Consider the following 6857-nt stretch of genomic DNA (forward strand, 5'->3'; position numbering starts at 1 on the left):
AGGACTTGGGCCATCTTCTACTGCTTTCCCTGGCCATAGCAGAGAGCTGGATTGGAAGTGGAGCAGAGGAGACCTGAACTGGTTCCCATATAGGATGCCAGCACTTCAGATGGTGGCTTTATTCGCTATCCCACAGCACTGGTCCCCATCTCCATAGCTTCCGGTAATCTGGTGATGGACTCTTTCCAGCCTCTCATCTTTCTCTTCCTTCTCTTCATGGGACGTCATCCATGTCCTTTTTAGAACACTAACTCGAGGCTCCAGTGGCTCAGCTCCCTCCAGCATCTAGCCTTTCTGTAGCCGAGGCAGAATGTTATCACAGATGCTCTCACTGTGCAGTAGTTATCAATAAAGTTGACTATCTGCATTAGTTCAAACTCCTCCTCTTTTCAGCTCTGTCTCTGGATTTTTCGACAGTTGTTATGCAAAGGCTCCAAGTACTTGGAGCAATCAATTACTGTACCTGGCAGCCTCATGTAAGGTGCCCCAACATATGAACATACTTGAAATCCTCATTTTTGCTAAACTCTACAATATCCGTCACAGGTTGAATTTGAAGCACTTTCAGGTTATGCATAGAGAGAGACTTGGTTTTAGGTTTCCACCATAGATACACCATTCATAAAACTTAACTCCATGGCTTTATCAAGCACCAGATCAGCTGGAGGCCAAAATAATTCTCTTTCCATGACTTGGACTCATAGATTCAAGTCAGAACCATGTGCACCCTTCACCGTAAGGTTTGCCATTTTAGAACACCTTCAGTAGTACTTCAGTCATGGCCTTTAGACCAGCAATATAAGTTAAAACTTTATTATGGTCAGAAGTTTCCACTGTTTTCTTGGTGAATGATTAAATTCCTGGTAAAAATTTATTGAATAATAAATCAAGATGCATTTACTGAGACAAGTTATGTTGTTTCTAAACTCTAGCTCTAAGAGTATTATCTGTTAATCTGGAAATAAGTCACTATGAGTAGATACAGCTGTCTTACCTAACCTTTCCTACAAGAGGTTTTTTTCTATAATATATATTTTGTCATTACAACGTGTGATAAATATAGCACAGTATTAATATTTTCAACAAAACACATACTATTAAATTGAAATAACTTGAGTAAAGTGCCTACAAATAGTTTGCAATAGTAGTGTATCAGATGAAATTTAATCAAAGAACAATTTAAATATATTGAGTTTCGTAGTTACTCTGAAAAATAACATTTAACTTTCACTGGGAATATCCAATTAATAAAATTAGCAAGATAATCATAAACAATTTTTAATATCACTTCATTTTCTCTTAGCTTCTTTTCTTCCATGTATATTTATAACATACAGAACATCATGCTGGATTTTGGATACTGCCTTTGTATGGTTCCAGTCAGCTCCACTTTTTCCTCCAATTGACTAAACCACAAGTAAACTGAACTTAAAATAGAAGTTTGTGTATTTAACAGACATAAAGGAATGCAATTTAACTCATTTAAAGATTATAATCTTTGTTAGAATTTGAGATATTTTATGCAATAATTCATGCCAGAAGGTGGCACCAAAAGACTCAGCTTCAAAATCTCTTTATTAAGAAGTGCATAAGATCATTCTATATTTGGATTTCTAAATGCAGGATAATAGCATTGCAAATGTGGATTAAGATGATAAAGGCAATGCATCCGTTTTATGGTTGTATGTACATTGGGAAGAAATGTCTTTTTTGTATTCATACATGGCATTACAGAAATAATTCCAACAGTATGATCATTTTTACAAATATTTATGTATTTCTGAGCCCCTTAAAATAGATCCATTTAAATAGTTACGTAAGATTCCACATCCCAAGGAAAAGTGTCTTGTCCACTTCTCATCAAAGTATCTTTCTGATGCCTTATGATTTATTATTATGCCATGAAGTCAGGCATTTTAGTTAGTTTCTTTGCTTGAAAATTAGATCTAATTCCACATTATGTACAAATTCGCAAGTCCATCTCATCAGTGTTATAAATGATATTGCTAATTTTTATTTGTTTTTCTTTGGGGCAGCGGTTAAGATCCATTATTGTAGCTCAAGTTCCAACATTAGAATGACTGAGTTTAAATTATATTGGGTCATTTAGTAATTACAATGGGTTATTGTGTGATTTTGGGTAACTGGAAAATTATCTTTCTATCACAACTGTGATCTCTTTCTCTCTAAATTTGATTTTTTTTTCATTTTATGTATTCATTTATTTATTTGACTGGCAGAGTGGACAGTGAGACAGAGAGAGACGGAGAGAAAGGTGTTCCTTTTCTGTTGGTTCACCCCCCAGTGGCCACTGCGGCCAGCGCTCTGCGGCCGGCGCACTGCGCTGATCCGAAGCCAGGAACTAGGTGCTTCCTCCTGGTCTCCCATGTGGGTGCAGAGCCCAAGGACCTGGGCCATCCTCCACTGCACTTCTGGGCCACAGCAGAGAGCTGGACTGAAGAGGAGCAACCAGGACAGAATCCGGCGCCCAGACCGGGACTAGAACCAGGGTTACAGCGCCACACGCGGAGGATTAGCTTATTGAGCCACAGCACCAGCTCTAAATTTGATTTTTAAAGTTACTTTATAATATGGGTTCAGTGAACTAAATTAAAATATACACAATAAATGCTCAAGGTAATTCCTTGCAATTTCTAAGTACTCAGGAAAATAAAATCTATCAAAAATGTAACTTCAAAAAGAGCTTTGGCATCCAAGAGTTATCATGATATATTCCCTTAAATTTATGTATTCAAATGACAAAACTCCTTGATTAAGAATCATAGAAGGAAATGTCTGATTAACTTAGAATAGAAATCTCCACTGAATTTTAGCTTTTCACACAGATTGTTATAAACACTAAGGTTTAACTATTGTAACTCACTTCAACAAGGAACTTTTTGAAGATATTTATATTTGAGCATTTCTTTATAAAATAGACACTCAGAAAATATATGATTAAAATAAGTAATTAATCAATGATAATGCTTACAAATATTTTAGAACTACCCAATTTATATTAAGTAGAGTAGAAGAAACTTTTGTCAAAGAAATATTACTTATTAATGAGTTTCATATATGAAATGAGTGATATTGTAATTGAGTCATAATATATATAACTATATATGCATATACTAATCTATGTTACTATGGATACATGACATGTTTATACTGGGAACACAAAAATTCTGATATAATAGATATACAAGATTCTATTTCATTTTCTCTGTAAAATTGCAGCTATTCTAAATAATGAAAATCATAACTAAACCCCAGAGCTTTCTTAATTAACCACTATTTGAAAAAGAAAGGCCTATAGATGGCTCCATAAAGACATATCTTAAAAATAATAAAATTTAGGTAAGAAAAAACAACAAAATATATTATCATTACAAAACATCCAAAGAATTATTTCTATAGCAAGAGCACAATGATTTATAACTTAAGCGAGGTATAATCTCTTCACTCTTTCTCTCTGAGAAATTTCTATATTCAACACACTTTATTACCATACCATAGAAAACCATATGTCATTGCTGATTATTGCATTATTATAAATCAGGGTTAAGATTTTATATTTATATTATAATAAGATTTTATTCATAAAACAATAAGATTTGAATTGGTGTTAGGCTAATCTCAAGAAGTATAGAGATTCAACTCAGATAAATATTCCAAATTTCATGGACTTTTGAAATCTTGCAATGGGTACATCATTTTATTTCCCTGTTATAAATAACAAGAGGCTTGCACACTTGCACATATAATTGTTTGGAATACATTTTTGTATTATCTGTTAGATGTTTTGTGTGTCATCATAGTTTCATAACTTTCTTCATATATTACCAATCAGTACTTCCTCTATTTCTGTATTATACTTGTTCTCTTTGTAGTGAGTTTTTTGGGAGATTTATATCTCAACAACTGCCATTTCATTCATCATGTATGTAGCTGTAATCTTAACACAGCTGCAGAAGGTTTTTAAGGTTTTTTTTTGTTGTTGAAAGTTATTTTCAAAATAAAATGTGTCTTGCTTTACTAATAAATTTCCAATGTTTGTCTTAGATGACAGATTCCTAAGGTCCTAGTTGGATTTTATTTGTTATATAGTATTCTTGTTTCACTCTTACTTTAAAAATATCAAAATATTATGTTAATATAAATTGTGTGTAGGGATTTCCTAGGTGTAGAGACATGTAATAAGTTTTAAATAAACAAATGCCAATTTGCACAACTGCTACATTAAATAGAGATACTTAACCCCATTTAATAGATTAAACCATGTAAAACAGAATGAATGGATTTAATAACATAAAGATAATGAGAAAATAGGCAAAGAATTTAGGATTACAACTGTGTAATATCAAAAGAGAAATAATAGCATTAAAATATCTTGATCTAGAAAGTGTTACTTTATTCTCTTTCCAAATACATATTCTTGTTTATGAATTTGGTTTATAAAGGAGGTATCCATATACTGTTATCTAGTTTGTTCTACATTTAGTATGGGGGTTCAATAGTCATAGACCTTTTATAACCATGCTCTATGTAAAACTGAAAGGAGGAGCAGAAGTAAGGGAAACAGTGCATTAAGGTATTTAGTTAGATAGTCTGACATAATACCCCATTATATTAGTTGTAAGTCAGACCTAAAGAGTTGTATAGTGGCTGCATTGCAGTGTGGTAGATAAAGCAACTGTTGGCAACACCAGCACTCAGAGTCTTGGCTGCTCCACTTGGAATCCAGCTCTCTGATGACGTGCCTGGGAAAGCAGCAGAGAATGGTCCAAGTCCGTGGGATTGTGCACACAAGCACTTGTTGAACTAACTTCCTCACCCAACCTGAAATGATAGGCCAATGTGACAAATGGTAGGCCTATCTGTTACAAATTATTCTGTATCAGTTGCCTTAAATATTGCATTTATTGATGGTTAAGGTTCTGCCCACTTTTTGTATTCTATCAACTCAAATTTTATATAATTTACTTAAGATGAACTAAATTCATAAAATGTTCAATTGAAAATACAGAACAACTGCATCCCTTCAAAATATTCTCATGTCCTTTTCCTGTGTAACCTTCCCTGTATACCTCAGCAACATACGAAAATAAATAATTTCATTTGAAATACAGGCAAAATATTTTTACACTTACCAAAAAGAAAAACCATAGGAATGAGCAACAAATGCATGAATATATTATCAAGTTTTTGGATCATCAGATAAATACAAATAAAAATAAAATAAAATGCATGTTAGAATTGCCAGAATGAAAACAAGTAATGATCCCAGATTTGGAGATAATGAGGAATTTAGCCATTTCAATATTGTGGATATTTAAATATGTCAAATTACTTTTCTATCTATCCCATCTATGAATTATGTGTCACATGTCTAGTCATATTTCTGGAAAAAATAATTTTACTTTCGTCATTCAGGTATATAGTCTGAAGGAAAAGCTTAAAATCAACCATGTTTTGGTGTTTGCCTTTGTCTTTTTATTTGAAGTGTTTTATATGAAATTGCAGGGCAACTAAAAGGGTATACCAATGTGTATATAAGCATAAATCAGGTAGTTTCATAGATAGTAGATGCCAAAATAGTAATACAATGAAACTTACCCTACTCTTAGGGGAAGAAAGTCAAGGAGTGTCTTAATTATTGTTTTGGTTTTTGTTTAAGATTTATTTATTAGCAAGGCAGAGTCACAGAGAGATAAGGAGAGACAGAGAGCTTCCATCCTCTGGTTGACTCCCCATGTGACTGCAACACAAATGCTGGGCTAGGCCTAACCCAGGAGCCAGGAGCTCTATACAGGTCTCCCATGTGGCTGTATAGGCCCAAACACTTGGGCCATCCTCAGCTGCTTTCCCAGCCACATTACCAGGGAGCTTCACTTCTTCTATTTAAAAATAGAATTCTTCAGTTGTAATTTATTACCCATTTGTCTTTTCCTTAAGAGAAGTTAATGTTTAGCTTCACATTTTATTCATGACTTCTGAAATTTGTCAAAAAATATTTGTCAAAATTCTTCCAAATAATTGAGCCAAAATGCAATGAATTCTTTGTCTAATAGAAATGCAATTGATTTTTCCCAAACACCTTAAACATCTATGAATAATACACAGCCAATCTACTTTCATTAAACATGCAAAGATGGTACACATACATGCATAGTTTTTTCTCTGTGAATAATAGCTGCCATTTTAATACAGCTTTATTGAGATATATTCGCATACTATAAAATTCACTTTTTTTTTTTTTTTTTTGACAGGCAGAGTGGACAGTGAGAGAGAGAGAGACAGAGAGAAAGGTCTTCCTTTGCCATTGGTTCACCCTCCAATGGCCGGCGCACTGCGGCCGGCGCACCGCGCTGATCCGATGGCAGGAGCCAGGTGCCTCTCCTGGTCTCCCACGGGGTGCAGGGCCCAAGCACTTGGGCCATCCTCCACTGCACTCCCTGGCCACAGCAGAGAGCTGGCCTGGAAGAGGGGCAACTGGGACAGAATCCGGCGCCCTGACCGGGACTAGAACCCCGTGTGCCAGCGCCGCAAGATGGAGGATTAGCTTAGTGAGCCGCAGCGCCAGCCTATAAAATTCACTTTTAACAAGCACAAGCCATTGGTTTTAGCATACACATACATGTAACCTTTATCAATGTCAATTTTAATCAAGTTACTTGTTTCAGAAAGAAATGACACATCCTTAAGTGATCAATCCCATAGTCCACAATCACACATCCTTATCTGTAATCAACCAGTAGTCTAGTCTGTTTCCATAAACTTCCTATTCTGAATTTTAACATGAAAAGAGACATATAGTATGCGATCTGCTGTGATTGACTTCTTTAACTTACCAT

At 34.8% G+C, this 6857-nt stretch overlaps 1 pseudogene; it reads right to left on the reverse strand.

Moving 5' to 3' along the window:
- Positions 1-118: 118 nt before the first annotated feature.
- Positions 119-721, reverse strand: LOC103350814 (pre-mRNA-splicing factor 38A pseudogene; annotated as a pseudogene).
- Between the last annotated feature and the right edge of the window lie 6136 nt (positions 722-6857).

This window comes from Oryctolagus cuniculus, chromosome 8 (assembly GCF_051225735.1).
Source record: "Oryctolagus cuniculus isolate XC-2025 breed Fujian yellow rabbit chromosome 8, ASM5122573v1, whole genome shotgun sequence".
Classification (NCBI taxonomy): domain Eukaryota; kingdom Metazoa; phylum Chordata; class Mammalia; order Lagomorpha; family Leporidae; genus Oryctolagus; species Oryctolagus cuniculus.